The sequence below is a fragment of the Heptranchias perlo genome, chromosome 35 (assembly GCF_035084215.1).
Source record: "Heptranchias perlo isolate sHepPer1 chromosome 35, sHepPer1.hap1, whole genome shotgun sequence".
NCBI classification, from domain to species: Eukaryota; Metazoa; Chordata; class Chondrichthyes; order Hexanchiformes; family Hexanchidae; genus Heptranchias; species Heptranchias perlo.
In genome coordinates this window covers 6,232,010-6,253,144 of record NC_090359.1, presented here as the reverse complement: position 1 = coordinate 6,253,144, position 21,135 = coordinate 6,232,010, and the positions used below count along the sequence as shown (strand labels likewise).

Genomic DNA, 21,135 nt, shown 5'->3' with positions numbered 1-21,135 from the left:
AATCTTTTGCACAAAAAAGAAATATTTTTTGTTGCTGGCAAAAACCTAACCATTCCTTCAAATCCAGCACTCTCACATGCCTGTACTTGATGCTCCACAGTTCAAACTGGCCAGTTTTCCGCACTTTTTCTTCCTTCCACAGCCAATATGCCGCCTTTCCTATCTCCCTTCCAGTTCATGGAAACTTTCCTGCGGCATTGCCGACTCCAGCATTCACTTTCATGATCTCACGCCTTTAAGTTTGTTCTGCTGCGACCACTGTTTCTATTGGGCAGATGTCCGATTCGCACCAATGTTCATTTGCGCCTTGAAACCAGTCGATACATTTCGATCTGCGTGACCGCTCGACAGACAAACACGATGAAAGCAGGGCTGGCCTCTGGAAAGACAGCCGCCCGATTGTTCACGAATTTTACGTGTCGAATCTTGTGATCCAGGTGATGGTAACTGAAGAACTGGATTTTGTCTTGATGCTTTTTGGATTTTTTCTTTCAGCAGTTGAGTTGCGTGACCGACGGGCTGCGCTACAGAGCTGCGAGTGGCGGTTGAGAGGTGCACATTTGGCAAGTTGGGGCGGCCCAGGAAGATCGGAAGTGTTCCGCCTTGATCTTAATAGTTCTGTTTAAACATGGGATTGAATCGAGTAGAGGATAAATGTAAAGAGCGCCTGTGGCGAAAAAGGAGCGATTGCTGGCCAAGAGCGAAAGGTGTTTCAAATTTTCGTGGCGCAGGAAGCTGTGTGCGGATAAGCCAGATTTTAAAGCGAGTGTGTCGGAAAGTAAAGAGCGATGTTGTGTGTGAGTAGAGCTCAAGAAAGTTGTGCTTGAAGCTGCGCCCTTGAGTAAAGTTTCAAGTTGTCACGAAAACGGCTATCGTGAAATCTCAACAATAAATCCAGATACTGCTGGCAACACTCAGCAGGTCAGGCATTATCTTTGGACAGATACTTGCATACCGGGGCGTCATGGTGCACTTTCTTGATACTTCACGTTATTCACATCTCACACTCGCAACACCTCCGTGCACCAATCAGGACCTTGCTGATTTGAGCAGAGATCAGCGAGCAATGCAAAATTCATCCACCGTGGCTTCGGATTGGAGCGAGGCCCAAGACTTCTGGTTGAATTTCAGGAAGGAACCGACACATCAAACGGTAAATGCAATAATGGCGCGGATGAGATACAAAACCATGCGTGCAGAGCACAATGGATTAGGAATCCATCACCTCAAACACTCGGCCACCTCGTCGCATGAATATTGCTCAGAAAGCCCATTTATTTGATTCGTTCAATGGAAAATCCTCGACTGAAAGGTCAAAATGCAAGAAAACCACATTTCAATCACCAGATATCAGATTCTGAAGGCAGAGCTTTAACAGGTGGTAGTGTGGCCGAGCGGTCTAAGGCGCTGGATTAAGGCTCCAGTCTCTGCGGGAGCGTGGGTTCGAATCCCACCGCTGCCAGCATATAAAGTGCTTGCTGTTTGTTCCTCATCACCAAACATCCTTCTTTTCCAAGCAGCACCGGGCGCGACATTGCTGTTGTTCGGGCACGACTGCCCCACCTGATGCGCTTCGCCTTGATCGTATCCTCGTCCATGCTCTGCGTTGAGGTCGCAGTTTGTTCGCTTTGAATACGAGCTACAGGATAGTTTCGATTACCTTTTTTGTTCTCTACCACATACACTAATAGAATGCAGCATGAAATCAATCTTTTGCACAAAAAAGAAATATTTTTTGTTGCTGGCAAAAACCTAACCATTCCTTCAAATCCAGCACTCTCACATGCCTGTACTTGATGCTCCACAGTTCAAACTGGCCTGTTTTCCTCACATTTCTACCTTCCACAGCCAATATGCCGCCTTTCCTTTCTTCCTTCCATTTCATGGAAACTTTCCTGCGGCATTGCCGACTCCAGCATTCACTTTCATGATCTCACGCCTTTAAGTTTGTTCTGCTGCGACCACTGTTTCTATTGGCCAGATGTCCGATTCGCACCAATGTTCATTTGCGCCTTGAAACCAGTCGATACATTTCGATCTGCGTGACCGCTCGACAGACAAACACGACGAAAGCAGGGCTGGCCTCTGGAAAGACAGCCGCCCGATTGTTGACGAATTTTATTTGTCGAATCTTGTGATCCAGGTGATGGTAACTGAAGAACTGGATTTTGTCTTGATGCTTTTTGGATTTTTTCTTTCAGCAGTTGAGTTGCGTGACCGATGGGCAGCGCTACAGAGCTGCGAGTGGCGGTTGAGAGGTGCACATTTGGCAAGTTGGGGCGGCCCAGGAAGATCGGAAGTGTTCCGCCTTGATCTTAATAGTTCTGTTTGAACTTGGGATTGAATCGAGTAGAGGATAAATGTAAAGAGCGCCTGTGGCGAAAAAGGAGCGATTGCAGGCCAAGAGCGAAAGGTGTTTCAAATTTTCGTGGCGAAGGAAGCTGTGTGCGGATAAGCCAGATTTTAAAGCGAGTGTGTCGGAAAGTAAAGAGCGATGTTGTGTGTGAGTCGAGCTCAAGAAAGTTGTGCTTGAAGCTGCGCCCTTGAGGCAAGTTTCAAGTTGTCACGAAAAGGGCTATCGTGAAAGCTCAAAAATAAATCCAGAAACTGCTGGCAACACTCAGCAGGTCAGGTATTATCTGTGGACAGATACTCGCTTTACCGGGGCGTCATTGTGCACTTTCTTGATCCTTCACGTTATTCACATCTTACACTCGCAACACCACCGTGCACCAATTTTTCCTTGCTGATTTGAGCAGAGATCAGCGAGAAATGCAAAATTCATCCACCGTGGCTTCGGATTGAAGCGAGGCCCAAGACTTCTGGTTGAATTTCAGGAAGGTTCCGACACATCAAACGGTAAATGCAATAATGGCGCGGATGAGATACAAAACCATGCGTGCAGAGCACAATGGATTAGAAATCCATCACCTCAAACACTCGGCCACCTCGTCGCATGAATATTGCTCAGAAAGCCCATTTATTTGATTCGTTCAATGGAAAATCCTCGACTCAAAGGTCAAAATGCAAGAAAACCACATTTCAATCACCAGATATCAGATTCTGAAGGCAGAACTTTGACAGGTGGTAGCGTGGCCGAGCGGTCTAAGGCGCTGGATTAAGGCTCCAGTCTCTTCGGGGGCGTGGGTTCGAATCCCACCGCTGCCAGCGCTTGCCATTTTTTCCTCATCACCAAACATCCTTCTTTTCCAAGCAGCACCGGGCGCGACATTGCTGTTGTTCGGGGATGACTGCCCCACCTGATGCGCTTCGCCTTGATCGTATCCTCGTCCATGCTCTGCGTTGAGGTCGCAGTTTGTTCGCTTTGAATACGAGCTACAGTATAGTTTCGATTACCTCTTTTGTTCTCTACCACATACACTAATAGAATGCAGCATGAAATCAATCTTTTGCACAAAAAAGAAATATTTTTTGTTGCTGGCAAAAACCTAACCATTCCTTCAAATCCAGCACTCTCACATGCCTGTCCTTGATGCTCCACAGTTCAAACTGGCCAGTTTTCCCCACTTTTTCTTCCTTCCACAGCCAATATGCCGCCTTTCCTTTCTTCCTTCCACTTCATGGAAACTTTCCTGCGGCATTGCCGACTCCAGCATTCACTTTCATGATCTCACGCCTTTCAGTTTGTTCTGCTGCGACCACTGTTTCTATTGGGCAGATGTCCGATTCGCACCAATGTTCATTTGCGCCTTGAAACTAGTCGATACATTTCGATCTGCGTGACCTCTCGACAGTCAAACACGATGAAAGCAGGGCTGGCCTCTGGAAAGACAACCGCCCGATTGTTCACGAATTTTACTTGTCGAATCTTGTGATCCAGGTGATGGTAACTGAAGAACTGGATTTTGTTTTGATGCTTTTTGGATTTTTTCTTTCAGCAGTTGAGTTGCGTGACCGACGGGCAGCGCAACGGAGCTGCGAGTGGCGGTTGACAGGTGCACATTTGGCAAGTTGGGGCGGCCCTGGAAGATCGGAAGTGTTCCGCCTTGATCTTAATAGTTCTGTTTAAACATGGGATTGAATCGAGTAGAGGATAAATGTAAAGAGCGCCTGTGGCGAAAAAGGAGCGATTGCAGGCCAAGAGCGAAAGGTGTTTCAAATTTTCGTGGCGCAGGAAGCTGTGTGCGGATAAGCCAGATTTTAAAGCGAGTGTGTCGGAAAGTAAAGAGCAATGTTGTGTGTGAGTAGAGCTCAAGAAAGTTTTGCTAGAAGCTGCGCCCTTGAGTAAAGTTTCCAGTTGTCAGGAAAACGGCTATCGTGAAAGCTCAAAAAAAAAATCCAGAAACTGCTGGCAACACTCAGCAGGTCAGGTATTATCTGTGGACAGACACTCGCTTAACCGGGGCGTCATTGTGCACTTTCTTGATCCTTCACGTTATTCACATCTTACACTCGCAACACCTCCGTGCACCAATTTTTCCTTGCTGATTTGAGCAGAGATCAGCGAGAAATGCAAAATTCATCCACCGTGGCTTCGGATTGAAGCGAGGCCCAAGACTTCTGGTTGAATTTCAGGAAGGTTCCGACACATCAAACGGTAAATGCAATAATGGCGCGGATGAGATACAAAACCATGCGTGCAGAGCACAATGGATTAGAAATCCATCACCTCAAACACTCGGCCACCTCGTCGCATGAATATTGCTCAGAAAGCCCATTTATTTGATTCGTTGAATGGAAAATCTTCGACTCAAAGGTCAAAATGCAAGAAAACCACATTTCAATCACCAGATATCAGAATCTGAAGGCAGAGCTTTGATAGGTGGTAGCGTGGCCGAGCGGTCCAAGGCGCTGGATTAAGGCTCCAGTCTCTTCGGGGGCGTTGGTTCGAATCCAACAGCTGCCAGCGTGTAAAGTGCTTGCTAATTCAACCTCATCACCAAACATCGTTCTTTTCCAAGCAGCACCGGGCGCGACATTGCTGTTGTTCGGGCATGACTGCCCCACCTGATGCGCTTCGCCTTGATCGTATCCTCGTCCATGCTCTGCGTTGAGGTCGCAGTTTGTTCGCTTTGAATACGAGCTGCAGTATCGTTTCGATTACCTCTTTTGTTCTCTACCACATACACTAATAGAATGCAGCAAGAAATCAATCTTTTGCACAAAAAAGAAATATTTTTTGTTGCTGGCAAAAACCTAACCATTCCTTCAAATCCAGCACTCTCACATGCCTGTACTTGATGCTCCACAGTTCAAACTGGCCTGTTTTCCCCACTTTTTCTTCCTTCCACAGCCAATATGCCGCCTTTCCTTTCTTCCTTCCACTTCATGGAAACTTTCCTGCGGCACTGCCGACTCCAGCATTCACTTTCATGGTCTCACGCCTTTAAGTTTGTTCTGCTGCGACCACTGTTTCTATTGGGCAGATGTCCGATTCGCACCAATGTTCATTTGCGCCTTGAAACCAGTCGATACATTTCGATCTGCGTGACCGCTCGACAGACAAACACGATGAAAGCAGGGCTGGCCTCTGGAAAGACAGCCGCCCGATTGTTCACGAATTTTACTTGTCGAATCTTGTGATCCAGGTGATGGTAACTGAAGAACTTGATTTTGTTTTGATGCTTTTTGGATTTTTTCTTTCAGCAGTTGAGTTGCGTGACCGACGGGCAGCGCTACAGAGCTGCGAGTGGCGGTTGAGAGGTGCACATTTGGCAAGTTGGGGCGGCCCAGGAAGATCGGAAGTGTTCCGCCTTGATCTTAATAGTTCTGTTTAAACATGGGATTGAATCGAGTAGAGGATAAATGTAAAGAGCGCCTGTGGCGAAAAAGGAGCGATTGCAGGCCAAGAGCGAAAGGTGTTTCAAATTTTCGTGGCGCAGGAAGCTGTGTGCGGATAAGCCAGATTTTAAAGCGAGTGTGTCGGAAAGTAAAGAGCGATGTTGTGTGTGAGTAGAGCTCAAGAAAGTTGTGCTTGAAGCTGCGCCCTTGAGTAAAGTTTCAAGTTGTCAGGAAAAGGGCTATCGTGAAATCTCAAAAATAAATCCAGAAACTGCTGGCAACACTCAGCAGGTCAGGTATTATCTGTGGACAGATACTCGCTTTACCGGGGCGTCATTGTGCACTTTCTTGATGCTTCACGTTATTCACATCAAACACTCGCAACACCTCCGTGCACCAATCAGGACCTTGCTGATTTGAGCAGAGATCAGCGAGCAATGCAAAATTCATCCACCGTGGCTTCGGACTGGAGCGAGGCCCAAGACTTCTGGTTGAATTTCAGGAAGGAAACGACACATCAAACGGTAAATGCAATAATGGCGCGGATGAGATACAAAACCATGCGTGCAGAGCACAATGGATTAGGAATCCTTCACCTCAAACACTCGGCAACCTCGTCGCATGGATATTGCTCAGAAAGCCCATTTATTTGATTCGTTCAATGGAAAATCCTCGACTCAACGGTCAAAATGCAAGAAAACCACATTTCAATCATCAGATATCAGATTCTGAAGGCAAAGCTTTGACGGGTGGTAGCGTGGCCGAGCGGTCTAAGGCGCTGGATTAAGGCATCAGTCTCTTCTGGGGCGTGGGTTCGAATCCCACCGCTGCCAGTGTGTAAAGTGCTTGCTGTTTTTTCCTCATCAACAAACATCCTTCTTTACCAAGCAGCACCGGGCGCGACATTGCTGTTGTTCGGGCATGACTGCCCCACCTGATGCGCTTCGCCTTGATCGTATCCTCGTCCATGCTCTGCGTTGAGGTCGCAGTTTGTTCGGTTTGAATACGAGCTCCAGTATAGTTTCGATTACCTCTTTTGTTCTCTACCACAGACACTAATAGAATGCAGCAAGAAATCAATCTTTTGCAAAAAAAAGAATTTTTTTTTTTGCTGGCAAAAACCTAACCATTCCTTCAAATCCAGCACTCTCACATGACTGTACTTGATGCTCCACAGTTCAAACTGGCCTGTTTTCCCCACTTTTTCTTCCTTCCACAGCCAATATGCCGCCTTTCCTTTCTTCCTTCCACTTCATGGAAACTTTCCTGCGGCATTGCCGACTCCAGCATTCACTTTCATGATCTCACGCCTTTAATTTTGTTCTGCTGCGACCACTGTTTCTATTGGGCAGATGTCCGATTCGCACCAATGTTCATTTGCGCCTTGAAACCAGTCGATACATTTCGATCTGCGTGACCGCTCGACAGACAAACACGATGAAAGCAGGGCTGGCCTCTAGAAAGACAGCCGCCCGATTGTTCACGAATTTTACTCGTCGAATCTTGTGATCCAGGTGATGGTAACTGAAGAACTGGATTTCGTTTTGATGCTTTTTGGATTTTTTCTTTCAGCAGTTGAGTTGCGTGACCGACGGGCAGCGTTACAGAGCTGCGAGTGGCGGTTGAGACGTGCACATTTGGCAAGTTGGGGCGGCCCAGGAAGATCTGAAGTGTTCCGCCTTGATCTTAATAGTTCTGTTTAAACATGGGATTGAATCGAGTAGAGGATAAATGTAAATAGCGCCTGTGGTGAAAAAGGAGCGATTGCAGGCCAAGAGCGAAAGGTGTTTCAAATTTTCGTGGCGCAGGAAGCTGTGTGCGGATTAGCCAGATTTTAAAGCGAGTGTGTAGGAAAGTAAAGAGCGATGTTGTGTGTGAGTAGAGCTCAAGAAAGTTGTGCTTGAAGCTGCGCCCTTGAGTAAAGTTTCAAGTTGTCAGGAAAACGGCTATCGTGAAAGCTCAAAAATAAATCCAGAAACTGCTGGCAACACTCAGTAGGTCAGGTATTATCTGTGGACAGATACTCGCTTTACCGGGGCGTCATTGTGCACTTTCTTGATACTTCATGTTATTCACATCTAACACTCGCAACACCTCCGTGCACCAATCAGGACCTTGCTGATTTGAGCAGAGATCAGCGAGCAATGCAAAATTCATCTACCGTGGCTTCGGATTGGAGCGAGGCCCAAGACTTCTGGTTGAATTTCAGGAAGGAACCTACACATCAAACGGTAAATGCAATAATGGCGCGGATGAGATACAAAACCATGCGTGCAGAGCACAATGGATTAGGAATCCATCACCTCAAACACTCGGCCACCTCGTCGCATGAATATTGCTCAGAAAGCCCATTTATTTGATTCGTTGAATGGAAAATCTTCGACTCAAAGGTCAAAATGCAAGAAAACCACATTTCAATCACCAGATATCAGAATCTGAAGGCAGAGCTTTGATAGGTGGTAGCGTGGCCGAGCGGTCCAAGGCGCTGTATTAAGGCTCCAGTCTCTTCGGGGGCGTTGGTTCGAATCCAACAGCTGCCAGCGTGTAAAGTGCTTGCTAATTCAACCTCATCACCAAACATCGTTCTTTTCCAAGCAGCACCGGGCGCGACATTGCTGTTGTTCGGGCATGACTGCCCCACCTGATGCGCTTCGCCTTGATCGTATCCTCGTCCATGCTCTGCGTTGAGGTCGCAGTTTGTTCGCTTTGAATACGAGCTGCAGTATCGTTTCGATTACCTCTTTTGTTCTCTACCACATACACTAATAGAATGCAGCAAGAAATCAATCTTTTGCACAAAAAAGAAATATTTTTTGTTGCTGGCAAAAACCTAACCATTCCTTCAAATCCAGCACTCTCACATGCCTGTACTTGATGCTCCACAGTTCAAACTGGCCTGTTTTCCCCACTTTTTCTTCCTTCCACAGCCAATATGCCGCCTTTCCTTTCTTCCTTCCACTTCATGGAAACTTTCCTGCGGCACTGCCGACTCCAGCATTCACTTTCATGGTCTCACGCCTTTAAGTTTGTTCTGCTGCGACCACTGTTTCTATTGGGCAGATGTCCGATTCGCACCAATGTTCATTTGCGCCTTGAAACCAGTCGATACATTTCGATCTGCGTGACCGCTCGACAGACAAACACGATGAAAGCAGGGCTGGCCTCTGGAAAGACAGCCGCCCGATTGTTCACGAATTTTACTTGTCGAATCTTGTGATCCAGGTGATGGTAACTGAAGAACTTGATTTTGTTTTGATGCTTTTTGGATTTTTTCTTTCAGCAGTTGAGTTGCGTGACCGACGGGCAGCGCTACAGAGCTGCGAGTGGCGGTTGAGAGGTGCACATTTGGCAAGTTGGGGCGGCCCAGGAAGATCGGAAGTGTTCCGCCTTGATCTTAATAGTTCTGTTTAAACATGGGATTGAATCGAGTAGAGGATAAATGTAAAGAGCGCCTGTGGCGAAAAAGGAGCGATTGCAGGCCAAGAGCGAAAGGTGTTTCAAATTTTCGTGGCGCAGGAAGCTGTGTGCGGATAAGCCAGATTTTAAAGCGAGTGTGTCGGAAAGTAAAGAGCGATGTTGTGTGTGAGTAGAGCTCAAGAAAGTTGTGCTTGAAGCTGCGCCCTTGAGTAAAGTTTCAAGTTGTCAGGAAAAGGGCTATCGTGAAATCTCAAAAATAAATCCAGAAACTGCTGGCAACACTCAGCAGGTCAGGTATTATCTGTGGACAGATACTCGCTTTACCGGGGCGTCATTGTGCACTTTCTTGATGCTTCACGTTATTCACATCAAACACTCGCAACACCTCCGTGCACCAATCAGGACCTTGCTGATTTGAGCAGAGATCAGCGAGCAATGCAAAATTCATCCACCGTGGCTTCGGACTGGAGCGAGGCCCAAGACTTCTGGTTGAATTTCAGGAAGGAAACGACACATCAAACGGTAAATGCAATAATGGCGCGGATGAGATACAAAACCATGCGTGCACAGCACAATGGATTAGGAATCCTTCACCTCAAACACTCGGCAACCTCGTCGCATGGATATTGCTCAGAAAGCCCATTTATTTGATTCGTTCAATGGAAAATCCTCGACTCAACGGTCAAAATGCAAGAAAACCACATTTCAATCATCAGATATCAGATTCTGAAGGCAAAGCTTTGACGGGTGGTAGCGTGGCCGAGCGGTCTAAGGCGCTGGATTAAGGCATCAGTCTCTTCTGGGGCGTGGGTTCGAATCCCACCGCTGCCAGTGTGTAAAGTGCTTGCTGTTTTTTCCTCATCAACAAACATCCTTCTTTACCAAGCAGCACCGGGCGCGACATTGCTGTTGTTCGGGCATGACTGCCCCACCTGATGCGCTTCGCCTTGATCGTATCCTCGTCCATGCTCTGCGTTGAGGTCGCAGTTTGTTCGGTTTGAATACGAGCTCCAGTATAGTTTCGATTACCTCTTTTGTTCTCTACCACAGACACTAATAGAATGCAGCAAGAAATCAATCTTTTGCAAAAAAAAGAATTTTTTTTTTTGCTGGCAAAAACCTAACCATTCCTTCAAATCCAGCACTCTCACATGACTGTACTTGATGCTCCACAGTTCAAACTGGCCTGTTTTCCCCACTTTTTCTTCCTTCCACAGCCAATATGCCGCCTTTCCTTTCTTCCTTCCACTTCATGGAAACTTTCCTGCGGCATTGCCGACTCCAGCATTCACTTTCATGATCTCACGCCTTTAATTTTGTTCTGCTGCGACCACTGTTTCTATTGGGCAGATGTCCGATTCGCACCAATGTTCATTTGCGCCTTGAAACCAGTCGATACATTTCGATCTGCGTGACCGCTCGACAGACAAACACGATGAAAGCAGGGCTGGCCTCTAGAAAGACAGCCGCCCGATTGTTCACGAATTTTACTCGTCGAATCTTGTGATCCAGGTGATGGTAACTGAAGAACTGGATTTCGTTTTGATGCTTTTTGGATTTTTTCTTTCAGCAGTTGAGTTGCGTGACCGACGGGCAGCGTTACAGAGCTGCGAGTGGCGGTTGAGACGTGCACATTTGGCAAGTTGGGGCGGCCCAGGAAGATCTGAAGTGTTCCGCCTTGATCTTAATAGTTCTGTTTAAACATGGGATTGAATCGAGTAGAGGATAAATGTAAATAGCGCCTGTGGTGAAAAAGGAGCGATTGCAGGCCAAGAGCGAAAGGTGTTTCAAATTTTCGTGGCGCAGGAAGCTGTGTGCGGATTAGCCAGATTTTAAAGCGAGTGTGTAGGAAAGTAAAGAGCGATGTTGTGTGTGAGTAGAGCTCAAGAAAGTTGTGCTTGAAGCTGCGCCCTTGAGTAAAGTTTCAAGTTGTCAGGAAAACGGCTATCGTGAAAGCTCAAAAATAAATCCAGAAACTGCTGGCAACACTCAGTAGGTCAGGTATTATCTGTGGACAGATACTCGCTTTACCGGGGCGTCATTGTGCACTTTCTTGATACTTCATGTTATTCACATCTAACACTCGCAACACCTCCGTGCACCAATCAGGACCTTGCTGATTTGAGCAGAGATCAGCGAGCAATGCAAAATTCATCTACCGTGGCTTCGGATTGGAGCGAGGCCCAAGACTTCTGGTTGAATTTCAGGAAGGAACCTACACATCAAACGGTAAATGCAATAATGGCGCGGATGAGATACAAAACCATGCGTGCAGAGCACAATGGATTAGGAATCCATCACCTCAAACACTCGGCCACCTCGTCGCATGAATATTGCTCAGAAAGCCCATTTATTTGATTCGTTCAATGGAAAATCCTCGACTCAACGGTCAAAATGCAAGAAAACCACATTTCAATCACGAGATTTTATGCACAACCTGCAGTCACCTGACTCCAATTAAAAGAACCGCTGTTTTGATCCGATTGGCTGCCTTTCGGACACTCCAGAGGGCAGTGAAGAGTCAACCTGGCTTCTCTTCCATCCCACACACCTGAGCTGAGCGGAAAGGCGAAAAAAAATAAAAAGCTGTTTTTGAGACAACTCATTGTCTTTAGGATCCTCCTTTCATTCAATCACGTCCATTGTCCTATTTCATAAGTTTCTTTTCTTCATTTTGACCTGCTGTTTGTTTTTCTGTTACTTGTCTGTTTTTAACCTGTCTTCCGATGATTTCACCCCATGCTCCCCATCTGTTCTGCTCGTTTCTCCCAATCTGCACCATTCCTTTTTTGATCCCCAGATTTCCACACATTCCCATGTCCCCTTGTAACGCCGTGCAGTCTGCAGCCGATGGAAATGTCCCTGTGCTTCACTCAGCCTGAGTCTCTCTCTGTCCGTGTGAGTCACTGCACCACATGTTTTTAATCAGCCGTCTCATTGTCCATTTGCATCACACAGAACAGAGCGGATCGAGTGACACATGGAGACACCAGCAGAGGGAGGTAGAGAGCGGTGTAACTGAGCACAGAGATACAGAGAGACATCAGCAGAGGGAGTGAGAGAACGGTGTAACTGAGTACAGAGATGCAGACAGACACCCGAAGAGGGAGGAAGAGAGTGGTGTAACTGAGTCCAGAGATGCAGAGAGACACCCGAAGAGGGAGGTAGAGAGCGGTGTAACTGAGTCCAGAGATGCAGAGAGACACCCGAAGAGGGAGGTAGAGAGCGATGTAACTGAGTCCAGAGATGCAGAGAGACACCCCAAGAGGGAGGAAGAGGGCAGTGTAACTGAGTCCAGAGATGCAGAGAGACACCCGAAGAGGGAGGTAGAGAGCGGTGTAACTGAGTCCAGAGATGCAGAGAGACCAGGACATTGCGATTGTGAGAGGCATAACTCAGTGAAGAGATATGGAAAGACAACAGCAGAGTGGCCAGCAAAGCCACCTTGTATCTGAAATATTTGGCGAGATCTAATCTGCACTGAGTAGAGGAAGCATTTTGTGTATCTAAACTGTGTTGTACCTGCCCTGGGAGTGTTTGATTTAACAGTGTAGAGGGAGCTTCATTCTGCATATAACCCGTGCTGTACCTTTCCTGGGAATGTTCAATGGGGCAGTTCAGAGGGAACTTTAATCTGTACCTATCCCGTGCCGTGCCTGCCCTGACAGTGTTTGATGGGACATTTTGCCAGGAGCTTTAATCTGTATCTAACCTGTGATGTTACTGCCCAACTTGTCCTGCCACCTTCAAAGATTTGTGTACATGCATCCCAGGTCTCGCTATTACTGCACTCCCTTTGAAATTGCACCATTTAGTTTATATTGGCTCCCCTCATTCTTCCTACCATAATGTATCATTTCACAATTCTTAGCATTAAATTTCATGTGCCATGTTTCTGCCCATTTCGCCAGTCTGTCTATGTATTACTGAAGTCCTTCATTATCCTTTACGTTGTTTTTTACACTTTTGAGTTTCGTGTCATCTGCAAATTCTTTGAAATTATCCCCTGTACACCCAAACCCCGTTCATTAATACATATCAAAAAGAGCAGTGGTCCTATTTCCGAGCCCTGGGGAACACCACTGTTTCCTTGCCGCCAGTCTGAAAAACAACCGTTCACCACTACTCTCTGTTTTCTGCCCCTCAGCCAATTTTGTGTCCACGCTGCAATTGACCTTTAATCCCATGGGCTTCAATTTTGCAAACAGGTCTATTGTGTGATACTTTATCCTACTGCAACTGGAAAGTTTCTCCTTATTTACTCTATCAAAACGCTTCATGATTTTGAACATCTCTATCCAACCTCCCCTTAACCTTCATTGATCTGAGGAGAACAACCCCAATTCTTCAGTTTCTCCAGACAACTGAAGTCCCTCATCCATGGCACCACTCTAGTAAATCTCCTCTGCATCCTCTCTAAGGCCTTGACATCCTTCCTAATGTTTGGTGCCCAGAATTGAATAGAATACTCCAGCTGAGGCCTAACCAGTGTTTTATCAAGGTTTAGTATTAATTCCTTGCTTTTTATCCTATGCCTCAATTAATAAAGAGAAGGACCCCATTTGCTTCATTAACATCCTTCTCAACTTGTCCTGCCACCTTCAAAGATTTGTGTACATGCATCCCAGGTCTCGCTATTACTGCACTCCCTTTGAAATTGCACCATTTAGTTTATATTGGCTCCCCTCATTCTTCCTACCATAATGTATCATTTCACAATTCTTAGCATTAAATTTCATGTGCCATGTTTCTGCCCATTTCGCCAGTCTGTCTATGTATTACTGAAGTCCTTCATTATCCTTTACGTTGTTTTTTACACTTTTGAGTTTCGTGTCATCTGCAAATTCTTTGAAATTATCCCCTGTACACCCAAACCCCGTTCATTAATACATATCAAAAAGAGCAGTGGTCCTATTTCCGAGCCCTGGGGAACACCACTGTTTCCTTGCCGCCAGTCTGAAAAACAACCGTTCACCACTACTCTCTGTTTTCTGCCCCTCAGCCAATTTTGTGTCCACGCTGCAATTGACCTTTAATCCCATGGGCTTCAATTTTGCAAACAGGTCTATTGTGTGATACTTTATCCTCACTTAATCTCTCCCTGCATAGAAACTCCCCGACGCATATTCACGGCCACCCCTTCGACCTTGCCATCTCACGTGGCCTCTCTACTCCTGATCTTGTCAATCATGGATAAGGTCATCTCTGAATACTTCCATGTATCCCTCTCAACCCACATGGAATCATAGAATCATAGAAGGGTCACAGCACGGAAGGATGTCATTTGACCCATCGAGTCAGTACCGGCTCTATTCCTGAGCAATCCACCTCGTCCCACTGCCCCAATGCACATCACCGAATGAACGCGGGAATCCCACGCCACTTTCAAAGAGCGATAACAGGCTGCGGCAATGGATCAGACCGGGACCCGGAGCTGAGGCTGTGGTCATCAGTTACTCTGGGAGTGGCACAGTGTGGTTCATGACTAGCCAGGGGTGAGAGTAATACCAGGGAGTCAGGCTGGTGTTTGGTTGGGTGTGGGTTCCAGCTCCAGTTCCAGCTCTGGGATATGTGATCCAGGCTGACTGTGTCGTGCTGAGAGGGAGCTACATTGTGAGAGGTGCTGTCATTTGAATGAGCTGTTTAATGTGGGTCCCTTCTTTCTGCTCCGAGGTGTAAAGGTCCCGTGTCAATTTGTGAAGATCAGAGAATTCTACCGGTTTCCTGGCCAACATTCTTCCCTCAACCATCAACACCCAACAAACAGGAGCTCTGCTCAATATCTCATCACGGTTTATGGGATCTTGCTGTACACAACGAGGCTGCTGCGTTCTCTTATAAAACGATAATGATTGAACTTCCAGTGGAGTGAGTTGGGATGCCCTGAGGATGTGAAAGGTCCTGTGCAAATGCAAGTTCTTTTTTTCTCACAGGGGGCCGTGTCTCGTTCCTCGTCACATTGAGGCTCTCAGTTAATTGGTCCGTTCTCTCCACAGATGGGGCCCGACTGGCAGAGTGTTTACAAAATGTTCTGTGCGTGTTTCACTGAGACTCAGATTTTACAGTAAATGATAAAAGAATTGTAGTCAAACAATTGGCCATGAACTGCTGCTTCACTTCAGCTTTTCGTTTTGGGTTTTTGGTCACTTTAATAGCTGTGGTCTGCCTCATTTCTGAGTGTGATTGTGGGACAGACACAGAAGCGAGGGAGGAAAAAGCAGCCACAGCCCACACTGCAGGCAAATTGGAAGGCTGGGGCGAAAAGTTGACTAATCCAACACCTGGAGTCGAAATCGCGTTAATTGGATACCAACAAGGAGCCCGAACCGGAAGACAATATGAGAACCGATGGAAAAGCCACCAGGAACGGCACTGAGACTACACCCAGAAGGTTATGGTGCGATTTAATGGAGCTGTTCACAATTATGAAAGGTTTTGATAGAGTAAATAAGGAGAAACTGTTTCCAGTAATGGGAGCTTCAATAACCAGAGGACACACATCTAAGATAAATTGGAAAACAGTCACGGTGGGATGAGGAGAGATTTTCTTCAACGAAGTGAGTGCGAGAAGCTCAGAGACTTCTTTGTCACTACGATTGAGACCATCAGTACAGCTGCCTCTGCCACTTCCCTCCCTTCCCCGAGCCCACGAAGTTTCTCTCCTCTCTCTCCTCATGCCCTCTCTGAGCTCATTTTGAACATGAGACCCACCTCCTGATGCTTCGAAATTATTTCCACCAAACTGTTGGACACCCAACCTCCCTTCCTGGCCCCATGTGAGCTGACACTGATAACGGTTCGCTCTCCTCAGGGACTGTCCTCCTCCCTATCAAATCTGCTGTCACCACCCTCCTTCTCAAAAGACGCACCTTGACCATCTGACCATGCAAACTACCACACCATCTACAACCTCCCTTTCCTCTCAAGTCCTTGAACGTGTTGTCATCTCGCAAATCCGTGTCCATCTTTCCCACACATCCGTCCAATCAGGTTTCCACCCCTGCCACAGATCTGAAACGGCCCTTATCAAAATCACAAATGACATCCTCTGTGACTGTATAGAGGGAGATTTAATCTTGATCTGACCCTTGTTGCACCTGCCCCCGCAGTGTTTGATGGCACAGTGTAGAGGGAGCTTTACTCTGCCATGCACTGTACAGTATCAGTCTGTGATGGAGAAGAGCCCTGCTCTTCAATAAAAATCATTCTTTCGATGAGCCACTGAGCCCCAAAAGCAGCCTCCGAGACGAAAAGCCTGTTTTCCATCCGACAATTCCAGCAGTTTGCGAGGACTGGGCCACGTTAACAGCAGCTCTCTGTTCCTGGTCAGGAGCTGAGGTGTTGTGTATTGTCCCTGACACAGGGACCAGACGGCGAGCTGCGGGTTCCTATTGTTCTGGGATCATTCACTGCTGCTCTGTTCTCACCTCTTCACTGTCTCTCAGATTATTAACAGCCATCTTCCTGATCAATAAACAATCGGCAGTCTGACCGCGGAGATTTGAGATGAGTGAAACATTTCAGAGAGCCAGGAGATGTGTAACTGAGCCAATCCCCCAGGGTGTGTGGCACTCAGCACACTGACCAAAAACAGCCTGGGCCCTGCACAGTGTGTGGGAGTCCCGCTACCCTTCCTGTGAAGATGTGTTTCCTGACATCACCCCTGAAAGGCCCTGCTCTAATTTTAATGTTAAGACCCCTTGTTCGAGACACCCCCGAAGGAAATTGCCTCTCTCTCTCCACCCTATCTTTTTAAACATTACAATTAGATCACCCCTTAATCGCCTATAATCAAGAAACGACACGTCTCGTCTGCACGACCTGTCCTCATAATTTAACCCTTTTAGCCCCAGTATCATTCTGGAGAATCTATTCTACACCCCATTCAAGGCCAATATGTCCCTCCTGGGGTACGGTGCCCTGAACTGAATGCTGTACTCCAGATGTGGTCTAACCATAGCTTAATGCTTCCGTAGCATAACTTCCACGCTTTTTATTCCAGCCCCTTGAGATGAAGGCTCACATTCCATCAATTATTTTTTGTACTTGTCTGCTAGTTTTTAGTGCTTTATGGAGATAGACCCCTGAACCACTCTGCCCCTCCATAGTTCCTAGTTTCTCGTCATATAGAAAATACTCTGGTTCAGATCTTTTTAAGGTTCCAAGTGGATTATATCACACTTCTCCACATTGAACTCCATCTGTCATTGTTTTACCCTCTCATTTAATCATCAATGTCCCTTCACTACTTTCTGCTCCCATCTACACGACTTACTGCGCCACCCAACTTGCTGGTTTAAGATTGAAAACTGCCCTCCGCTTCACTGTAAGTGCAAGAGACAACTTTCGAAATGCCGTGTAGTATTACAGACCGGCTCGTTGGACCTGCTCGTTTCATCTCATCTCAATTTCATCAAACCGGAATATGACTGAAATAGACGATGATGAATCACAGCTCGAGAAACCGATCCCCTCTACCAATGGGGACTGCGACTTCCAACAAGTAGGCATTCATGGACAAGGTGATTCTGCTGCTCAGAAATAATACAGCACAGATCATTACTCGTGCCAGCTTCACACCCTTTAGTTTGGAAAAGTAAACTGATGGTGGACAGCTGCTGTCGTAAAATGATTTCCAAAACTAAAATCAAATGGATTTGTTCTGTGTTGTGAATTACTATTTGTCTGATTCGGGTAATCAGAGCAGTGGGGACTGCATTTTGTACATTTCCAATACCAACCACCAATCACGTGAGCCTGTCGTTCCTTTCCCGTCCCAAGTCCTCTTTTAAATTTCGATGACTTTCCCGAACTTTGCTTGGAGGACTGTTCGAATCGCAGTCCAGCCCTTCCCACTGTCGCATCTTCTAAATCTCCACCCATGATTTTCACTGGTGCAACTTTCATCAACTTGGGCTACACTTTAATTTCAAAAGCAATGTGCTGGAAATCTGAAATATAAACAGAAAATGTTGGATACATTCAGCCGGTCAGGCAGCATCTGTGGAGCGAGTTCTGATGAAAGGTCACCGACCTGAAAGGTTCCCTCTGTTTCTCTCTCCACAGATGCTGTCTGACCTGCTGAGAGTTCTCAACATTTTCTGTTTCTGCTTTTTAATTTGTTCTTCGTGTCGACCCATTGCGCGGCATCTGGTGGTTTGGATTCGGGGATTTTACCGCCGCGGTGTGGGTCGATTCCCGGTCAGAAAAATAATTTTCACAGAACAGTGATGAACTTTATGAAATGAATGCACGAAACTGATGAAACCCTGTGAAAGATAAATGATTGTTGTAATCGCTGTGAATGAAGCGATAACGTTCTGCAAACTGGCTGACGAAAATACGAACATGGTTACCGAGTGAGAGTGACACGTGAGTAAGTTATTGTGTTTGCATGTGATGAACTTTCATCCGTTCTCATTTTCAATACTGTGTTTTAAGAGTCTGGTTAAAATGTTCAGTGTTTATGACACCAGGAAAGTGGTGCAGCCGTTGCTAAATTTAAAAGGAACAACGAATTATCACCCCCTTTTCACAAGAGCAAATTCCCAAATAACGTTCCCGCCTGCGATCAAACCAGAGACTTTTCACATGTGAGGTGAACGTGATAACAGCTAAACTGCGGAAACCGTTGCTTTTGACATGGCATCGTGTGGCTTCTCCGTTAAACAGCGGCTTTCAGCATCTGGATTCGAGAGTGGGGATCCTGAGCTGTTCGTGAAGCGGTCTGGTTGCATCTCGCTCTCCCTGTTGGTGGGGAGTTCGCAGATTCAATCAGTGAGGAGTCTTACAACATTAGGTTATAGTCGAAAAGCTTTATTGGAATCACAAGATTGTGATTCTAATAAAGCTGTTGGACTATGACCTGGTGTTATCAGAGTCTTGACATTTGTCCAACCCAGTCCATCACCGGTATCTCCACATCCATCAGTGAGGATCGAGCTATTTTCTTTTCACCCCGAACTTCAAGCATCAGTGCCTTGCAATGTTTATGCACTGATTATTCAACACGACAAGCTGCGCTGAGCAGTGTGAAACAGAAGCAGCAACGAGGGAACCGATGGATTTGACAGCAGCTGTGTGATTGGCTGAGCATCTCTACTTATCAGAGGGAAAAGTGGGGAAGCTGAAAGTATGGATGAGAAAGGGCGGAGCCAAAATGGAAGGTTGGGATTGACCAGTGTTTGCAGGTTTGCTGATGGCAGACGTTTGCATGAGCCTCGTGCAGTCAATGATGCAGCGCCATGGTGATGCTGATAAAGGAGCCCAGTATCTTTGAAGGGAGGGGGCCGCTTGTTTTAATAAATGAGTTACATGGTGTAATGGTGAGCAGTCTGGACTTTGAATCTGACGATCCGAATTCAAATCTCGGTAGAACCTCCACCTTTGTCTCATTTGTTTGTAATTTATGGGGAAATAAATAAGAGGCACCCGGAATCCCATCCCTGTTCCTGGGCAATTCGCAACCTCAATCAACGAGGCTCGAGCTCCTGGCAGAAATTTGGCCTTTTGTTCAAGGCAAATCGTATTGAACTAACTTGATAGAGTTTTTGATGAGGTAACGGAGAAGGATGCTGAGGTCAATGCGATTGATGTGGTGTATGTAAACTTTCAAAAGGCGATTAATAAAGTGCCTTATGATAGCCTTGTCATCAAGATTGATACCCATAGAATAAAAGGAGCAGTAGCAATATGGATACAAAATTGCCTCAGTAACAGGAACCAGAGAGGAGTGATGAACGGTTGTTTTTCGGATTGGAGGGAGGTTTCCAGTAATGTGCCCCACAGGTCGGTGTTCGCACCACTGCCCTTTTTGATATTTATTAATGACTTGTACTTGGGTGTCCAGGGAACAATTTCCAAATTTCAAGATGACACAAACCTTGGAATTATAGTGAACAGTGAGGAGGATAGTGATAGACTTCAAGAGGATATATAAATTGAACGCAGCAAAATGCAAGGTGATACATCTCAGTGGTCGGAAGAACGAGGAGAAGCAATGTAAATAAGAGGGCTCAATTCGAAAAGGGTACAGGAGCAGAGAGATATGGGGGAAAAGTGCACAAATCGTTGAATGTAGCGAGGCTGGTTGAGAATGCGGTTCAAAAAGCATACGGGATCCTGGGCTTTATAAATACAGGCATAGAACACTAAAGCACGGAATTCATGATGATCCTTTATAAAACATTAGTTCGACCACAACTGGAGTATTGTGTCCAGATCTGGGCACCGCACTTTAGGAAAAATGCGAAGGTCTAAGAGAGGGTGCAGAAAAGATGAACGAGAATGATTCCAGGGATGAGGGAATTTAGTGGCGTGGATAGACTGGAGAAGCTGGGCATGTTCTTCTTGGAAGAGAGAAGTTTGAGAGGAGATTTGATAGAGCTATTTAAGCTCATGAGGGGTATTGACAGAATAAATGTAGACAAACTGTTCCTATTGGCGGAAAGGTCAAGAACCAGAGGACATAGATTGAAGGTGACTGGCAAAAGAATCAAAAGTGACTTGAGGAAAAACCTTTTTTACACAGTGAGTGGTTAGGAAATGCAATGCAATGTCAGGGGTCATGGTGGAGGCAGATTCAATCGTGGCTTTCAAGAGGGAACTGAAAAATACTTTAAAGGAAAACATGCCGAGGGCTACGGGGATGGGGCGAGGGAGTGGGATTGGCTGGATTGCTGTTGCATAGAGCTGTCAGGACTCGAAGGGCCGAACGGACTACTTCCGTGCTGTTACATTTCTATGAGTCCATAAGCTCAGCCTGTCTTTTGCTTTCCTAAATCTTCAGAAGACAAAGTTGCTTTATGTGCAACGCTGCGCTTCACTGCACCAAAAATGGTGTTTGCTGAATTTTTCTTTGCAATCTGCATTCAGCAGGCAAACATGCAGAAATTCAAAGCACTGTCTCTTGAAATGCAGGCATTGCTTGGATCGTGCCCTCGCACAAAGTTTACATTTTGTTTTAGGCCAATCTTC

General features: G+C 46.3%; 5 non-coding genes across 5 annotated transcripts; all 5 read left to right on the top strand.

Annotated features, from left to right (window-relative positions):
* The first annotated feature begins 1,380 nt into the window (after nt 1–1,380).
* On the top strand, nt 1,381–1,462 carry trnal-aag (transfer RNA leucine (anticodon AAG)). The gene has a single exon. It is a non-coding gene; the product is annotated as a tRNA-Leu (tRNA).
* A 1,624-nt stretch (nt 1,463–3,086) lies between these two features.
* Nucleotides 3,087–3,168, top strand: trnal-aag (transfer RNA leucine (anticodon AAG)). Its single transcript has one exon. It is a non-coding gene; the product is annotated as a tRNA-Leu (tRNA).
* Nucleotides 3,169–4,785: 1,617 nt separating this feature from the next.
* trnal-aag (transfer RNA leucine (anticodon AAG)) lies at nt 4,786–4,867 on the top strand. Its single transcript has one exon. It is a non-coding gene; the product is annotated as a tRNA-Leu (tRNA).
* Nucleotides 4,868–6,493: 1,626 nt separating this feature from the next.
* On the top strand, nt 6,494–6,575 carry trnal-aag (transfer RNA leucine (anticodon AAG)). The gene has a single exon. It is a non-coding gene; the product is annotated as a tRNA-Leu (tRNA).
* Nucleotides 6,576–9,908: 3,333 nt separating this feature from the next.
* trnal-aag (transfer RNA leucine (anticodon AAG)) lies at nt 9,909–9,990 on the top strand. Its single transcript has one exon. It is a non-coding gene; the product is annotated as a tRNA-Leu (tRNA).
* Nucleotides 9,991–21,135: the final 11,145 nt, after the last annotated feature.